This window comes from Pyxicephalus adspersus, chromosome 1, assembly GCF_032062135.1.
Source record: "Pyxicephalus adspersus chromosome 1, UCB_Pads_2.0, whole genome shotgun sequence".
NCBI classification, from domain to species: Eukaryota; Metazoa; Chordata; class Amphibia; order Anura; family Pyxicephalidae; genus Pyxicephalus; species Pyxicephalus adspersus.
Genome location: NC_092858.1, coordinates 109,828,883 through 109,847,666, shown reverse-complemented (window position 1 = coordinate 109,847,666; position 18,784 = coordinate 109,828,883). Strand labels below are relative to the sequence as shown.

At 37.6% G+C, this 18,784-nt stretch overlaps 1 protein-coding gene across 2 annotated transcripts in view; it reads right to left on the bottom strand.

Moving 5' to 3' along the window:
• EPS8L3 (EPS8 signaling adaptor L3) overlaps nucleotides 1–3,192 on the bottom strand; it is a 254,614-nt gene extending 251,422 nt beyond the window's left edge. The window contains exon 1 of one of the 2 annotated variants that reach the window (XM_072423530.1): nucleotides 3,044–3,192. The gene's annotated coding sequence lies outside the window, so the exon portion shown is untranslated. Of the gene's footprint in view, nucleotides 1–1,351; nucleotides 1,530–3,043 lie in introns of those variants that run through there. The other variant, XM_072423540.1, reaches the window with a different exon arrangement.
• Nucleotides 3,193–18,784: the final 15,592 nt, after the last annotated feature.

Below are 18,784 nucleotides of genomic sequence, written 5' to 3'. Positions count from 1 at the left end.
TTGATACATAGCAAGTGCTATCAGAATGAAATATATGTTTTTTGGAGAGTAGGACAGAAATGTTTAGCAAGAGGTAGCATCAAAAACTGCACAATCTGTATATTTCAAGATATACAGAAGGCTCCTAACCTGTCCCCCTCACAATGCACTTCTCTCCCTGCTTCTTTCTCTGACTCTGAACACAGGATGGAGTGACTAACCCCTCCCTCCTCCCCTGTATATTTGCCTGTGCTCAGATCTCCCCTGATTGGGCTGTTGGGCCTTGCTGTGCATCCTGGGAGCAAATGATTCACTCCCAGCCGTGCCATTCACACCTGACATAGTCGCTGTTCCTGCCCCATGCATTTTCCCTCGTTTGTTCCGCGAGAACACTACCTCATGGTGAATTACAAGGCCGTTCTCGCTTAGTAAGCGAGAACGGTTCGATTCGCCGCGAGATCGAACTTACAAGTCTCGCTCACTCATCTTGTTGTTTTCAGATAGACAAAAACCTGAAACAGACCTTTTTAGTAACTTGGATTACCCACTTTATTCTAAAAAGTTATTAAGACTAATTCTATTAGCTGCATATATCTTACTAGCAAAGGCCTGGAAGCAGGTGGACAACCAAATCGAACCTATGGGGCAAAGCTAATCTGAATCATGGTTAAAAACATGCTCACAGGTATTCTTACTGACAAACTAGAAAAATTTGAACTGATCTGGAACCCATGGTTATCACACAACTTGAAATTATAGGTACACCATGTCTAAAGACATCAGCTCTACAAAACTGTTGGTCACTTGAAAGTCTCTGTCTTACCCCCTCCCCTTGCTCCCTCCTATGTATCTCACAGCCCTGATTAAACCAAACTTTGGTTTCCCCTTTTTTAAAATCATTTAGTAACTTGTTTGTCCAATTCCTTATTGTTCAGAAGTTTACACTTTTTTATTTTGTACTTTGTTTTGTCTTTTTGCCCATAAAGAACATTATTGTTTCAATATGTTCAAATGTCTGTAAAACCTTTTTCTTAAGCTGAAAAATGTAATAAAAAGATTAAAATACAAATCATTTTAATCCAAATCTAAATAGTAAGTAAAAACAAGCTAAATCCATATAATAAATGTATTATTATAAATTATCTTTAATTATTTATAATGTCATCTCAATAATCTTCAATTGTATCGGTGCCCATTACTAAATGTGTGCATATCTAAGTTTTAAATCAACAGATGAAAAATCATAAAACCATATTACTTAATGTGATCCCCCAAACTTGAATACAACTTTATTATCCCTCATTATTTTCTCTATTTATAGACAAAATATTAATAGTATAGCACAGTATTTAGTATAAATAAAAGCACTCACTCTTTTCTTGTCTAGTCCTTGGTGTTGTTCAATCAAAACTCTCACCACTTATAAATGATCTGAATGGTGTCCTATGTGCTACTTCCTCCTTCTGACCCCACTTAGGGTTTTTCGGTATGCAGACCAGCTGTGTCATTTCCAGCCATGTAATTTTCCGGAAAACCACATGACCACCAGGAGGTATGTGCTTCAAGCAGAGCATAGGAAGACCAGAAATATGCGCTCCAATCGGTTTTAATGGAAGCAGAAAATTTTCATTACAGGGGCAGCATGTGTGTTACTTTTTATATATACCACATGGATATGACTGTAACTTATATATTACATGTTACTTTTTATATATACCACACGAATATGACTAGATACCATATCCCTATTCAAACAGTGACTAGGGATAAAGGTAATATACTTAATGGGCAACAGAAATTGCTTTTCTAAGTTCAATGCTGGTATCTGACTTCATTAGCCTTTTGTTACTACATTGGTGAATTCTCCAGACCAGTAAACTGTCAAAATTTCTGCTTTGGTAGTCAAATTTGCTGAAAATCAATTTTTAAGTGCATTTTATTAGAAGCACCTGGCTGTTACCTACTCTCCTATGAAAGTTGTAAAAGGATTTGCTAATCCATAAAATTGAAAGACGGTGTACTTTCTTTGTTTAATGTAAATGAACATGTAATTATTAATTTACCTACAAGAGCAGAATTCATGAAATTACTGCTAATAGGACTCACCAATATAAATATATTCTGTACTAGAGGTGAAAAGTATGCTATAGTATGATAAAATGAATCAATCAATTGACTAGCATAAAAGGAAATGTTATTTCAAGGGTTGCTTTAAAAAACAAGGGTTGTTTCAAAAAGTATTTTGAGGTGAACCTTTAAAATAGCCTATTGATGCCTGTAACAATTAATAAAAAAATACCAAGCACAAAGTAGAGGAACTGCTAGTCACAAATGATGAGAATCAAGTTACTGTCTAAAGTAAAATTAGAACAAATACTCAGATCAGCCAAAAATGTAAAACCACTGACGGGTGAAGTGAAAAACATTGATCATTTTGTCATAATGAACACAACAAATGTACCATTTTTTTAAAGTGTTTTAGCTCTTCAACTGATCACAGCTCTTTTGAACTTCTAAGTCTTTTAGCTTTAAGCCTATTGCTGTCCATGGGGAGTGAGTTTTCTGCTTGCAGACAGCTTGTACTGGGTCATTGAGAGTGCTGTATTTGTAGTACACACTATTGAACTTTGTTTATTAAACTCCTTTATACTTCAGGTCCAAGCACAATCCAGTGAATTTTGATTGAATTCAGTCTCACAGTGGAAAGTTAAGAAAATTAATACATTTATTATACAAAACTCAAAGCAATGGGTTGACTTCTATGTTTAGTTGGTCATACAAGGACATAACATTATTGTATAATCTAAAATATTTTAAACATAACTTGAATAAATATTATAGGTAGTAATACATTGAAAACATTGAAACATCTTTCATCTTTGTCTGCAGGTGGATGAGAAAGTGTTGAATGAGACTGCCTTTACTCGCCTTTACTGATATATGGGTGTATTAAACTGTTGTGGCAACAATATGGATTCTCTTTAAACCTGTTCAACAAGATTCTAAATCTCAGCATTATGGATTCTTTAAAAATTCTTAAAATAATTCTTAACAATGCAAATACCTCTTGACTTGCTCCTGAAAGGCTATTTTCAATTAGAAGACCATCCGCAATGCAATGCCCAGATAGGACTTTTGTGTGGTTCTGGGATAGCTTTTGAGGGAAGCAATAGTAAAAGGTATGGTACATAAAAATACATGCAGTATGGGTAAAAAGCAGGCACTGATCTGTCTGGATGCAGCTGACACTCCCTTTGTTCTTTGCCCAGGACACACTCTAGTAGGTGTTTGCATAATCATGGTAAAAGCAATTGTACCCTGGGTTTTAGTAACTCCCTCTGCCAGATCATTCACATCATGCAGAAATATCAGCCCGGCATGGTCATATCATGTCACATAATTTGTACCTCATGTATTGGTCAATTCTTATAACTTTATTTGTAGACATGCAATATAAACTATGGTGGCAATGTGTGATGCATCATCCTGGTGTCCCATGGACTCTAAAGCAAGTGCTTAAGAACTATTTGCATTCAAGGTCATTTGTTGAATATTAACTCTGGATTATGACTGATTAGTGCAAGAATGCAAATGTCTAGATAGCAGCACTTGCTAATGAACAATTAAAGTTAAGCCTCTTCATTGGCATCAAACAGATAAGACAAACAACAAAAGAGGAGGGAAGATAAAATCTTAGTTTTAAAGTTAAGTTGCAGAGCATATTTATGATAAGTATTATATATACAGTTAGGTTCATAAATATTTGGACAGATTCCACTATTTTTAATTTTGGTTCTGTACATTACCACAATTAATTATAACTCAAATGCAGCTGAACTGCAGACTTTCAGCTTTAATTCAGTGGGTTGAACAAAAAGATTGCATAAAATGTGAGGAACTAAAGCCTTTTTTTTTACACAATCACTTCATTTCAGGGGCTCAAAAGTAATTGGACAAATTAAAAAGCTGAAAATAAAATGTTCATTTTTAATACAATATTTACCTAACTGTATATATATATGTATATATATATATATATATATATATATATATATACGTATATAAAACTGTATATATATATATATATATATATATATATATATATATAAAAATCTCTCTAAATGATCTGACAGGGAGTGTAGAATGAAATGGGGGTCAGAAATTACAAATTGGAAATATATTTTTGTAAGAGCTGATTTTGCATTCCTTTTCACAGACATGATCTATCAAATGTGGCCATGAAAGTTTTGAAAAAGTATGTGGATAAGCCAAAGCAAAAAGCTTCCTGGAGAAGATATCATGAAGGTGTTTGGACAACTTGTTTGTCACTCTTGGGGAAACAGGGACACTAGGGGGAACTACAGCTAGCACAAAATTGGTGTGAGCCACACGAAGGGCCAAGATGCAGAGGCTAAGCGGCAACCAGGTTTTCTCCAGAGCTTCTAGTGGTGAGGATTGTTGCACTGCTGATTACTGTCCTTGGGCACACCAGGATGGGCAGAAATATGAACGGTACTAAATGACTAAGCATAAGAATCATCAAGGAAGGCCAGGGTCCGGGCAGGCAGCAAGCCAGGGGTCACATAAACGCAAGTGACACAGGGGCCACTGCAGACACAGGGAACTCAGGATACACTGAGTCACAGAATATCCACAGACAGGGAGGAACATTGGAACAGCACAAGGGAATAGGCTGGAAACAACAGATTGGGCAACAAGGGGTTAAAAAGGGAGCTGGACAGAGGAAACACAGAATCAAGCAATAGGTGTAAGGGAACTATCTCAGAAGCAAGGGGCTCAGCACTAGTGGGGACACATGCTGCACGAACGCTGAGTGCTGTGTTTGAGCTAACTAAGTAGCCAGGGATGACAATGGTTTATCATAACACCAGGATAAGAGGTCATGTAAACAATTACACCACAAACAGATCATTTTGTAATCTGAACATTCTGCTAATTAAGACATTTTATTTCTAGACAATGATCTGATAACATAGCAAATCCCTTCTCTGTTAGAGATTAAGAAAAAACTCTCCCACTATGTATTTTGTTCAGATTGATATCTGACTTTTGTATTCTCTGTGTACACATAATATATATCATATAATTTGGAACCTAGTCACTTTCTAAGTGTCCCGATTTGGACCCCCAAATTCCAGTCAACGTAAGTGAGATGTTTGAATATGGCTATGGATTGTAAATATGGCTACTTGAGGTTGTCACACATCGGTGATTGTTTTTGTTACACATGTGGGAACTGTCCTGTGAAAAAAAACAGCAAAGGAACATCACTGCTTTTAAAAAATAACTTTGCATATTTTAGCATGAAACTTGATTATCAAGTCATGGGCTCCACATAAAGCCTGCAGTATTTGTGTGGAAGAGCTTTGACAGTGGTTCCAAGATATAAAAAAAAAAAAAAATGTTTTCTGGGATGTCTGTGGTCTGGATTGAGCTTCACAATGATAGTGATGCCTTTTTTATTTTGTACCCTTGAGGGGTAAAACAAAATATGACTTTTTTATTGACTAACTTTTTTCCTTCTTGCCCTTGTTTATCTAAAGCTCTTCTAGCTTCTAAAAAACACTTCTAGCTTAAAAAATTTCTATAAATAAAATGGAATTCCAAATATGTTTATGCATTGTTGAACAACAGTCCAATTAAGAAAAAACAGATTTTAATGGAGACCTCAATTTGACTGCTGCTTTCAGAAAACCGTTGAACCAACTGATGCCCCCCCCCCCCTATTTAGTAGGTGCAGAGGGAGCTGACACTTTGACTCTAAGCAAATCATATTCTAAATCTTTTTTCAGAGCAGACTGAAAAAAACCTAACTTCTTTTCTGTGAAAGAAGTAAAGGCTGTAAAACCTTAAGGTTCTATAAATCTAAAAAAATTTTTCCAAATACGGTGAGAGGTTTTATTAGTTGTAGTCTTTTGAGTTTTAAGGAAAATATCTCACTGATGAAGACAGAAGCAAATCTAGGAGCCTGTCCCTTTCAATAAAAATGCAGTCTGTGTGGTTTGGGATGTCTCCAACAATTTTTGCAGAAGAACATCCTTTTTGCACGGGAGATGATATGGAGGGGCCACAATCATTTCTTTGATGATTACAGAAAACCATGGTCTTCTTTAACCTCCTTGCCGTTAAGCCCGACCTTCGTACGGGCTCAAAAAAGTTGCTCTTTTCGTTAAGCCCGAGATTTTCCGTACATTAAAATCCCCACTTACCCAGGTAAGTGGGGATTTTAATGTAGGGAAAATCTCGGTCCATTTTTTATATTCATAATATCTACTAGAACCCTTGTTCGTACATATTTCTGTAAGTTACAGGTCTACCATTTAAAAAAATTTTTCATGAAAAACAGTGGATCACTTTTGGTACAGAAATCTAGACCTCAGTGTAACGCTCAGGTGGTTAAATAAAGGAAGAATGACAAAAGCTTTGCTCAACTCAACTAAATCTTCAAGTGGACTCTCATATTGAGCGTGCATGTAAAAAACTGTAAAGTAAGGTCTTTTGGGATACGATTTGTTGTGGTCTGGAAAATTTCTACTCAACTGATCCATCAGGATGATGGACCCAGAAGATCTGCACTGGGTCCCCATTTCAACTTCTGATAAATTACCAAGCAAACAACAATTTTTTGTCCAGTTCAATTATGCGCCACACTCATAAGTCTAGCTGGCGCAGCTCTGCTCAAGAAAAAGTCATGGATGCTACTTTCAATCCACCCTCTCTGTTATGTAAGCCATACAAAGATCCTGTTGTCCATCCTTTTCCAAAAGTTTTTTTTTTTTTTTGTGCCAAATTTGTAAAAAACGGAGGGTTTGCCCTCCACACCCTTGTGGATAACGTATGGTATTGGTCTTCCACCATCAGGACAACTAGGGCATGATCAGACCAGGAAATATTAGTAATGGTAACTTGAGATATTTTCCCTAACAAGCTTATGTCAGACAAAAACATGTCAATACGGGAATACGGTTTATGAGAGGGATAGTAATACGTAAAATCTTTTTCTTTGGCTTGCATACACCTCCAAACGTCCTACAACCAGGACTTATCCCATAAAGGCTGTAGAGACACCCTGGTGAAACTTTGTAGTGGAGACATCCATATGTGGATCTGAAACTGTGTTAAAGTCATCACAGATCAGTAAATGCCCATGTTGCAAAGCCTGTGCTTTTTTTAAAACTGTTTACACAACAATTTATGTTGTCTAATATTAGGCACATATAAATTCACTATTGTATATTGCACATTATTAATTTCACAGATTATTATATTGTATCAAGCAGAAGGATCTATAACACTATCATGTAATTTAAATTCCACTGTATGTTTAATGGCTATTAAAACTCCCTTGTGGTTTTTATCAGCGTTGGCCATAAATTTCATGCGTACATTTAGACTGTTTAGTTATAGCAAAATGAGTTTCCTGGACACATAAAACATTGCAACCATGGTGTCTAGCTCAGGGGTGCCCAACAGGTGGATCTACCGGTAGATCGCAAAGGCAACGCGAGTAGATTGCGGAGCCCTTCCTTTTAAAATGAACTCCATCGTGCACTGTGATTATTAAGTCCAAGTTTTTATTGTTGGTAGATCATTTTGACTTAGTGATTTTAAAAAGTAGCTTGCAAGCCAAAAAAGTGTGGGCACCCCTAGTCTAGCTGTTGCCCATAAGGCTTGTGAGGACTATTCAGTTCCTTAGCATTAATAGTAAGTAACTTAACCATTAGAACATATCAAATAGTGCCAATGGATTTCCATTTCCATACATCATAAGGGCCATAGTATACTGTTAACTAATATGTCTATACCCAGAAAAAAAGGAGCCTTGTGAATTGCAAAAAAGAAGAACAAAAAAGGAAAACTGGACAAATACAGTAACATACAAGGGATAAAAAACATTATTCTTAAAAAACATTTTCCAATATGGTAATAGCACCACACAACCAAATGTTGTGAGTACTCAAACATGGGGTTAAGCGCCTAACAAAAATAACATAGTAACTTTTCATGCTAATAAGTTATATCTTCCCATATGAAAATGACATAGCCTAAATTCTCATAGCTATAACATAGAGACCAAAAAAAAAAAGAAAACCTCAAAACCAATGGCCAACATATAAATGTAGGAGAGTTCACTCTTGGAGGAATTACGTCCAATCAACCAGCTTTTAGTGTGCAATTGCAAAGTCTTCCATCTTCCCTTCAATGTGATCCATTCTATCCCCTAATAAATTTAATTTTTCTTAAATTCTCTGTCCAAACGATGGTCCACAGCATCTTTAAACATCACTGAACTTTCAATTGGCAAGGCAACCTGTTTTACCAACCTTTACAAGGCAATATCCACTGAATGAAGATAATCTCAAAGGCTTAAATCAGCCGGGCATAGGGGATATAACTTGGAGACTCTTTTCTGAGGGCCAAGCTTCCTGTGTGGTTTGCGCCACTTATCCTTAATTAATTATTTCTCTTTTTCTCTCTCTCTCTCTTTCACTCTCTTTATCCCTCTTTTTTTTCTCTTTCTTTCTTTCTCTTTTTTTCTCTCTCTCTCTTTTATCTTTCTCTCTCTGTCTCTCTCTGTCTCTCTCTCTCTCTCTGCATACCCTTGTCTGGCTTTCCCCAAATCTCTTGAGGAAGCCTAAACCTGCGAAACGTGTCGGAACTCAGGATCCAGTTCTATCAAACTACTATACTCTTATGCTAAATAAAAGCAGTTGTTCTTTGTTTAAAGAAGTCCTAAGGACCCTATATTATTTAGTGGTCAAAAAAGAACATTATCTAAATATTATTCGCTGTACCACCTACCCGGTGGACTACACTATTATCTTTATTATTCTTTCATATTTTATACTGTTCATTTTTTGAAAAAACACATATACGCTATTTAGACAAATGTATATTCCCTGCTGTATTCCTTCCTCTTCTTATTTATCCTGGGTAAGGGATTAATTTTTACAATGTTACACTGCCTGAAACAAGAAAAGATGACCTTTCCCCAGGTCAAAAGGTTTGCATGGATAGTATTCAATAGTGGTGGAAAGTTCAGCACGTATACCTTCAACAAATTATTGGGAATGCAAAACCCACAATATACAATATTATCCGTTGCCCAATAAAGAGAAAGGGGGGCACTGGCACCCTGCAATCTTATTCAGAGGGAGTCACATTAAAAACTATTGACTTTTAGAGGTTTATCTTAAAATTAGAAAGGTTGCTAAAATGGTGGAATTCAGCCAATAGGTTGGGTAAGGAGGGTGTATGGATAGTAGATAAAATAGTAAATCATCTGCAATGTGCTAAGTAGTGACAAGATCTGGCAGTTCAACAAAAGTCTACTACAAGACCTTGCAATTCTGGCTGATCTGGTGGAGCAACTAAAATTCGTCTTTGATCAGAATTCTACCTCACACACAGGGCATGACCCCTTGGTTTGCTTGAGCTGCAGACCACAAAGACTATAAATATTATCTACTCTGCTAAGCCCAAGAATGTAGACCTCTTCCTAATATCTACAGTTGCCTAAAGGGCTTTTGACAGAGTGAATTGGGATTTTTTGTCAGAAACCCTTTATTATATTGGTCTGTATCACTAATGATACATGCCAAGGTTGCTCTTTATTATTTGTCCTGATGATTGAACCCCTTCTTTGGGCTAACCCAAATATTTATGGAGTTAAAATAGTGGTTTAATTGGCAGATTTACAGACCAATCACACAGCAATGACAAGTTAGGTTCACTTAACTCATTACTAACATTGAAAAAAATCTATTCTATATATATAAAGTTTAAGATTGTATTCGCAAAATTAAGGGCCTGATCGAAAATATTGTAAAATAGATTTGAAAGCATTAGGGGTTTGTTATGAGATTGAAAGATATTTAAAGTTAAAGGATCTTCAAAGATTATGGGCATGTCCTAGTGGTCACTGGTAAAGTAAACAATGCCTCATAAGTTTAATTAACCACCTGGGCGGTTAGCCTGCACCTGGTTCAAGGTAAGAAAACTTGCAACTATCGGTTACACCAAACCAGGTGCGGGGTAGCTAAAATATAAACAAACGTTACAGTGCAATCCGATTGTCATACAACATTGTATGACAATCAGATTACAACTGAAAAAACTAGTTACCTTGTCCCCGCAGCTCCTCCGGAGACGTCTGTCCTCTTCTGTTTTCATCCAGCTTGTACAGTGACGATCTCCGGGGTTTCCCAGTGACGTCGCTGCAAGTGTCATTGCGGCCAGGAGGCGGGGCGGGAAATTCAAATCACTTTGTATTGAACTCAATACAAAAAAGCTGTATTGAGTCCAATACAAAGAAATCTTTATATATAATATATATATAATTGTATTATATATATATTATATAAGCTACTGTACATTTACATTGCATTATACACTATTTTTTTTTTTAAGATTTTTTTTTTTATAATGTTTTAAAGTTTATTATTAAATTTATAAAATTTCAGACATATTTCGGTGAGTCTTGCCTAAGAATTATAGCCTACAATCTAAAATAAATTTCCATGCAAAAAATGTTTTTTTTTTCCTTTTTGCATGGAAGTACGGAAAGAAATAGAACACCCGGCGTTCGTGTATGCGTCCCTCTGCGTTTTCTGATGATGTCAGTGCATGCGCCCGTCGACGGGGGTCGTAGCTGGAAATTCAAATATTTTGTATTGGATTCAATACAAAGTCCTGTATCCAATCCAATACAAAATAATACAAAATATATTTATGTGGTTTTGTCTATAGGTATGTGACGTTGGACTCTGTTTTAAAATTTACCACACTAGGGAGATGTTTTAGAAAAATATATTACTATACAGTACACCGAATTTTTGCATTTTCAGTATTTTTTATTTATTTATGCATTCTTGTTTAAGCTGATTTTTGTGTTTTTTATTTAATTTTATTTAATTTTATTTAATTTTAATAAATTAATTTTTTACATGATTGTGTGTTTCAAACGTTTATTATATTCAGGATATCTACTAGACCCTTGTTCGGACATATTTCTGTAAGTTACAGGTCTACAATTTAAAAAAAAATTCATGAAAAACAGTGTACCGCTTTTGGTACAGAAATCCAGACATCAGTAAAACGCCCAGGTGGTTAAAGAGGAAGTAAACACTGAGAAAAAAAACTTAATCACCTTTACTTTTGCAGATCCATTGACCACTCCGAAGGTTTTCTGAAATGAGTCCCACATCGTCCTGGAATCCTCCTTCGTCCTGGGGCAGAGGAAGTGCTGGGCACCGCTATCTTCTTTGCCCTTCGTCGGCCTTCTGCCTTTGTCACTCAATCTCGCACTATGCAGGAGCAAAATCAGGTTATGTAGCCTACGGTAGATGGGGGGAATATAGAGTGCTGATTTCACTGCACATGCATGACATCGCCATTTTCTTTTTTCTTATTGAAGAAAAAGCTTCTGGTTCTTGTTGTCCTAATAGTCTCTGATTAGCAGCAGCTGTTCCCACCTTGCTCTAGCTGCTCTGCTGGCCCAGGACTTAGGGGCTTTGCCGAGCCATTTCTGCTAATTGATTCTCACCTGTCCTCCTAGTCCCCGCCCAGCTAGCCTGTCAGTCTCTCTATATATGCTGGGCTCAGTCAGACACCTATTGCCTCAGCACCAGGTGTTACTACCTGAGGTTTCTTTGAGCATACAGTTTCCAGTGTCCTGGTTTCCTGTTCCTGACCCTGGCTTGTCCTGACTGTGCCTGTTCTCTGCCTGCCCTAACCCGGTCCTGTTTTCGGTTTTTGAATCTGCCTGTCGACTTTGTACTTCCCCTTCGGTTATCTCCAGCTGTCAGCTGCTACATGCATGGGTGAGTCTGAGGGCTGCAACCTGGGTGCCATTCGCAGCAAAGCCCAACCCCCTTGTGGGGTGCTCTGGTGAACACCGGGAGGTACCTTAGACTCTGCTCCTCTGATATCACCATTTCTTAACGTGCTGGTAGCACAGAGGGTCCACCTCCTGTTCAAGTGTCTTGTTCGTGACACAGCCAGAAGCCCCCTGGGATTTATGACATATGAATCCCAAGAGGTTCTGCGCTCCCACAGTCTTTATCGCTGTGAAAATAAAGACAGAAGGGTAGGGGCTTTACCCATTTTTTTAACCCCCCCCAAAAAAAATAAGGTAATTTTTATCTTATCTCTCATTTCTAGGGGGAATTTTTTTTTACCACTTATTTAGAAGGGATTTTTTTGTGGTAATTCATCAATACAATTTATACATCAATTTAAAACTATTTGTATTCTATTTCCAAACATTAATAAAACATATTTTTTAAAACAATTATATTAAAAAGCCTTTATATACAATGTCATAAGCCTCCTCATCACATACAAGCCTATGTTTACACTAGAACATCACTAAGGTTCAAATGTAGGTGTATGTGGATTTCTTTGCTTTCAACGGGTTTCAGAGAACAAAGTCTGCTTCAAGAAAGAGGAGGTAAGTATTCTAAATCAAAATACATATACATAGCATACATATGAAACATTTTTATATTTGAATTGGTTATTAATATCAAATAAATTTCAAAAGAGCACTTACAAATTAAAGTTGTACACCGCACAGCCATATATACCGCCAGGGAAACAGTAGACACCAAGCAGAGGCCAAGGAGAAAGAACGAGGTATGCACCTCTAATGGAGGAAACCGACTAACCAGCTGGATTGATCACATGATTTTCCAAATCACTCAATCCAATGTTACTTTTATGTGTAGGGGTCGCTTATGTCCTTACAACTAAGGAAGATATAACAAGCCATATTGATTTCCATTATTCTGATGACCTTCAAAAATAAATATAATTTAAATTTAATTTACTTCCCTGTATTTGTGTTAAGATATTATTATTAATTTGCCCCATACAACAATCACTTCATTTTTTTATTCTTCAGTATCCCAGGATCAATAATATTATTGCCACTATATAAAAGTCACTACCCAGGCTCTCCCTATAAGTAGCCAATAGAGAATAACAATCCACTACAAGACAATTAATGATTTGCATAATATAATTGTGCAATCAACATAATGGGCCTAATTTATCAATGAAATCCGCGCTCGCTGGTCACGCATACTTTCGCGCCGTTATATCGAGCCGGTTTACCGTGGGCTGGAGTCATATGCGCTCGTACACTCGCCTCCTCACTGCCAAGCTGGATGCTTGCCTTCATAACAAAATGGGCAATAGGGGTCGCGCATCCACCAATTAAGGCGATTAGATTTCAGCTGCGCGATTAAGGAGGATCTGTTAAGCTCAGGCCCGCAACATCGCGCTCGTTCACACGTATCCGACAAGGCATCGTTAGCTTTTATATAGGCGCCTATGGAGAGGAGTTGAACTCGGTTAACACTTGCCTAACAGAAAAGAAATAAGTGATTATAAAATATGCTTTTTTCTTGGCGTACATACATGCTTTAAACATTTGAACAGCACAAACATTTTTTTTAGGGCTAAGGCTAATATGTGTGCCATTAGAAAGAATGATTTTTTAGGGGAACAGTGACTTTTAATGCAAGCTTCCCAGTGTAAAGCTGCCGGAGATGCGCGGCTCCGGCCGCGAGCTCTTTCAGTTGCTGAATTGCGCGATGGCATACGATTTCGGATCGCGAATACGAATGCGCGAGCGAGCTTCTGATTTTGCTTGATGAATCAGCCTCAATGTCTTATTTTTGGATTCATTTGAATAGGTATGGATCCTTTAAAGATTTTAAAATTTTTATCATAGATCCAGTTACACTGCTTGCAACTGTTGCACTTGAAGGTGCCAAAATTTTGCTATGAATCTTTTAAATCTGTAGAGAAGTGATTTCATACTAAATTTTCTCTAATGGAAGGGGCTCTTTTAAACACAAATTTCGGTTTATTTGAGATACAGTCACTTAGTACAGGATCACATTGGAGAATTAGCCAGTACTTTTCACAAATTTCTCTTATTTGAATATGTTCACAAGTATATTCCGTAATGAATCTGACAGTATCATCTGATTTTTTTTTCTTTTATATTAAACAATAGGTCTTGTCTATTTTTTAAAATCACCCCCTGATAAGCTCTTCTTCATATATCCTCTTTGTAATAGTCTAATTTGTAGTTCCTTAGCTTGGAGTTTGAACTCTTCCTCACTAGAGCAATTCCTCCACACTCTGATATATTTTGAGTAAGAATGCTTTTTATAAGTGGGGTTGGATGTGTACTATTGGCCAGTAGAATTGTATTTCCAGCTGTGGATTTCCTATATATGGAATATATTATTGTGTTATCTATGTGTTTTTGAATATCAATGTCCAGGAAAGAGATTTGTGATCCATTTTTTTAATTATGTTCCATTGTAAACATTAGATTATAGCTGTTAACCTGTATTTCTTGGGAAAAAAAAGAATTTAATTCAAACTCAGTTCATGTTCATATTACAAAAATATTGTCGATGTATCTTTTCCACATCAATATGTGGTCAAGGTACATCGAAAAGGAATCTTGTGAGAATATTTCTCTCTCCCACCCCCCAGGTACAGATTGGCGTAGGTAGCGGCACATTGAGTGCCCTTAGCTACATCCTGTACCTGGAGGTAGGTCTGTTCTTCGAATACAAAAGTGTTCCTTGTTAAAGTGAACTCCAACAATTTCAAGATAAATTCAGCATATATCTATTGGGTTTGGTCTTTTTCTAAAAGAATTATTTAGAGCTAGTAACTATTTCTGAACAGAAATAATAGTGAGATCATCTATTAACTTAAGTAATTCAGATTTAACATTCATGGTGCATTGGATGCACGTAGCGTGACAGGGAAAGGCGGATCCTAGGTGGGCTCTGTGCGATCGCAGGCTTTCAATGCCTTCACAAGCATGTCCTGACTGGATTGGGGCTGCTGAATTGCCTTGGGCTGTCTCTCCTCTGTGGATGTGCGGATGCTTGCAAGTGTTCCAGTATGATTGAAGCTGCAGAGCTATCCCCTCCTGCTGACACTTGGAGTCTCCTCTGATGTGGATGCCTCCCCCATGATGGGCCCCACAGGGGGATCTAAGTGGCAGTCTGCATCTACAGGCTCTTCAAGAGCCTTATCACAGCACACTTAAGATGACACCAGTGAGTGAAACCTCTGTGCTTTCATCTCCATGCAGTCAGAATACAGCATGGATTCGGAAAGAAATTTACTATCCTAAAAATCAATTGGAAGATTGTGAAAATCCTTCTCGCAGGAAGAAACTTAGAAATAGAGGTATTCCTGAAACAGTGATGGGTGTACATAAGTATGTTACAGATTTATTGCAGGACTTGGTCCCAGAGATCCCAAATGAACACTTAGAATTTGAAAGAATTCATTGTTCCATGAGTAGCAAGAAGAAAGATAGCCCCCTAGAGACATTATAGTCAAATTTCACTTTTTCTGTACTAAGGACTTAATCCTGCAAAAGGCCTGCAATGTATCACAACTGATCTTCCAAGGTGTAAACTTTAGTTTATATGCAGATTTAACACCTACAACACTGGCCAGACGTAGAGCTTTTCGCCCATATCTTGCTATTCTGAAAAATAAAGGTGTGAAATATAGATGGGGATACCCCTTTAAATTGATGTTTCAAATTCAGGATCATGCACACCAAATTTCCACTCCAGAAGAAGTGCAAGCATGCATTGAAGCTGAAGGTTGGAAAATTCAACATCACTTCTAAACACCTTAAAATCAGAGAACACCGCCAGAAAAACAGAGATGAGTGCTTCTGCACTATATAAATCACCCAGTTGCACCCAGATACTCTCTCACTTGACCCCACAGGTTTTTCATCCTTCCTAATCTTTTAAAGTGATAATTCCTGTGAGTGTATTATTACCTGTAGGTCTTTAATTATTCAATCACAAGCCCGCTCCTGGTTGATCAATGATTCTTTGTTGTCATATCCAGATATAGTCTGTAAATTGTTGACCTGCTCTAGAGAATACTTCTCCCTTAATTCTGGTTCAGTATCATCCTATACAACATTATGGGAGGCTTATAAGTAAGTCATACGAGGACAACTACTACAAATAGTCCTACAGAGTTGAATTTATGTTTGACTAAAAGAGCTGAATGTATCCTGCAGTGGAACAAACACAGATTCTATCAATGTGGTAACAAGCCAGGAGTTCTATTAGCCAGGCGACTGCAAACCTTTACACCTAAAACCACACCCATTACATTACGCACCGCAAATGGCTTACTAGCAATCCAAAAGAAATTGTAAAGGAATTCCAGTCTCACCTGGCTGAGCTATATTCAACTCCTCCGACTTTGGATCAACAAAAGACGGAGGAATTCTTTACTAACATTCAATTACCTGGATTGCAACGCACAGATTTAGAACTTGTGCAAAAAGATGTTACGGGATTGGGGGTCAGAACGGCCATTAAAGATATGACCCCTGGTAAACGCCCAGGACCAGATGGGTTTTCGCCACTGTTCTATTAAAAAAATGTCTTTAAGAGCATCTATTGCCATGATACCCAAACCATCATCACTAGACCCACACTCTTGGACCAATTTTAGACCAATCTCACTATTGAATGTGGATGTGAAAATCTTAGCTAAAATCTTGGCCAACCAGTTTATAGATAAATTAATCCATGGAGACCAAGTAGGATTTGTCCCAAGACGTCAGGCAGGACACAATGTATGTAGAGCTTTGCAGATTTTTCATTTAGTCCATTCTTAAAAAATGCTGTATGTTCTTGTCCTTAGATGTTCGTAAAGCGTTTGACATGGTATCATGGCAGTATATGTTCTATGTACTTAAAAAATGGGGGTTTTGAGAGGAATTCCTACATGGGATATCAGCATTATTTTCTACCCCTACAGCGGCAGTTCGATATATGGGCTTTGAATCAGCCTCATTTCCTATCTTAAGAGGCACAAGACAAGGTTGCCCCCTTTAACCCATTCTTTTTATCCTAGCGGTAGAACCATTAGCAATTGCTCACACTTTCTGGTCTACATGTAAATGACAGTGAATCTAAAGCTTTGAATATTACAATAATGCTACAAACAGTGGAGATACTGTGGATGCCATCATTTTGCTTTCCAATGGCAAGATACAATCACATATTTAGGTATTAAACTCACATCCAATTTGTCATCTATTTACCAAGTAAATTATCCACCGGTATTTAAAGAACTCTCTGATATGCTTATTAAATGGAAAAAACTTCAGCTTTCATGGTTGGGTAAAATTCATGCTATTAAAATGTCATATCTTCCTTAACTACTGTACATGTTCCATACACTTCCTATCCCAGTTTCCTCACAAACGCTTAAATTAGAACAACGTAAGGTCCTTAATTTTATTTGGAATCCCATTAAACCGGGGGTCTCTGAACATACACTATATCGTCCTAAAAAAGTAGGTGGCCTATCAGTACCAAATCTTTATAAACACTACTTAGCAGCACAACTTGCTCCCCTGGTAGCAATACATCGCTCTGAAGAACTCCCCATTTCTGCTCTAATTCACATCAGTGAAGTACCCACTATTTCGTTGCATAATGTAATGTGGATGGGAAGTACCCATGGACCATTAAAAGCTGACCCTACACTATCACACGCTTTGGGTCTTTGGGATAAAAAGAAAATTCCTGCAGTATTGATTTCTAATCATACACTTTTAACAGGGATTATCAATTGCCCTACATTTGAACCAGCTTATACAAATACTAAAGCCTTTAGTTGGTGGGCACCTAAACCAATTTGTTATACCTATGAACTATTCTCTCCTGCCTGAATTAAAACTTTTTATCACCTGCAAGAACAATGGAATCTACCTTCTAATGAACTGTTCCATTATATGCAGATTAGTCATTATTTAAAACTTGTTTTACATAACCCTTGCTTATCTGGTCTAGTGTCCTTTCTTTACGGAACACTGATCAGAATGAACAACAGGTATCCACTAGTGTTGGTCGAATAGCTCACTATTCGATTTGAATGCTATTCGGTCGAATAGTGCAAAATTATTCAGGTGAACAAACGTCGAATTCGAACTAAAGTCAAAAAGTCAAAAGTCAATGGGGGGAAAATTTGGGTTGTTTTTTGGGACTGTGTAGAGCTTCTACAGCCTATAAAAATACATTTAAAAAGACATGTCAAGACTCCCCCAGCTCTGCATAACACTGTACAAATAAAAAAAAAAAAAAAAATTAAGGAAGGCTTTTTTTTTATGTTGCTGGCAAGGCCATTTTATGGGGCAGTCAAGGGAACATGCCAGATTTTATATCGGCCTCCGAGTAGAGGGCATCGAGGGGGTTCCTCCGGTCCAAAAATTAGCCACCAGGTTTCACTGCTCTGTTACAAGCCATACACAGGCTTCAGAGTACAGGCAGACCCTGAGGGGTGTGTTTTAAAAGGCGGTGGGCCCTGAGACGAAGTTTGGGCGACATTAGTAACTGGCATCTAGAGTAGGTTACTGGGCAGGTGGCAGCATCAGTAACAGCAGAAGGAGAAGGCGGTGGGCCCTGAGACAGAGCAAGGACTGCATTAGAGGTAGAGGCCATCACCTATATGGACAGTGTAGAAGCTGTAGCTATTAGAGACATGAATGGATGAATGAGATTCAAATCTGTCCCTACCTACTATGTAGCGAAACCACATGAAAGGAAACGGGCTTGGCGGAATCAGTGGGAAAAGAAGACCCTGTTGAGCTTGAGTCTAGTCTGGCATCTAGAGCTGTTTACTGGGCAGTGGGCAGGCGGCAGCAATAAGAGCATGAGGAGGAGACGACAGGCCCTGAGAGTGTGGACAGCATTGT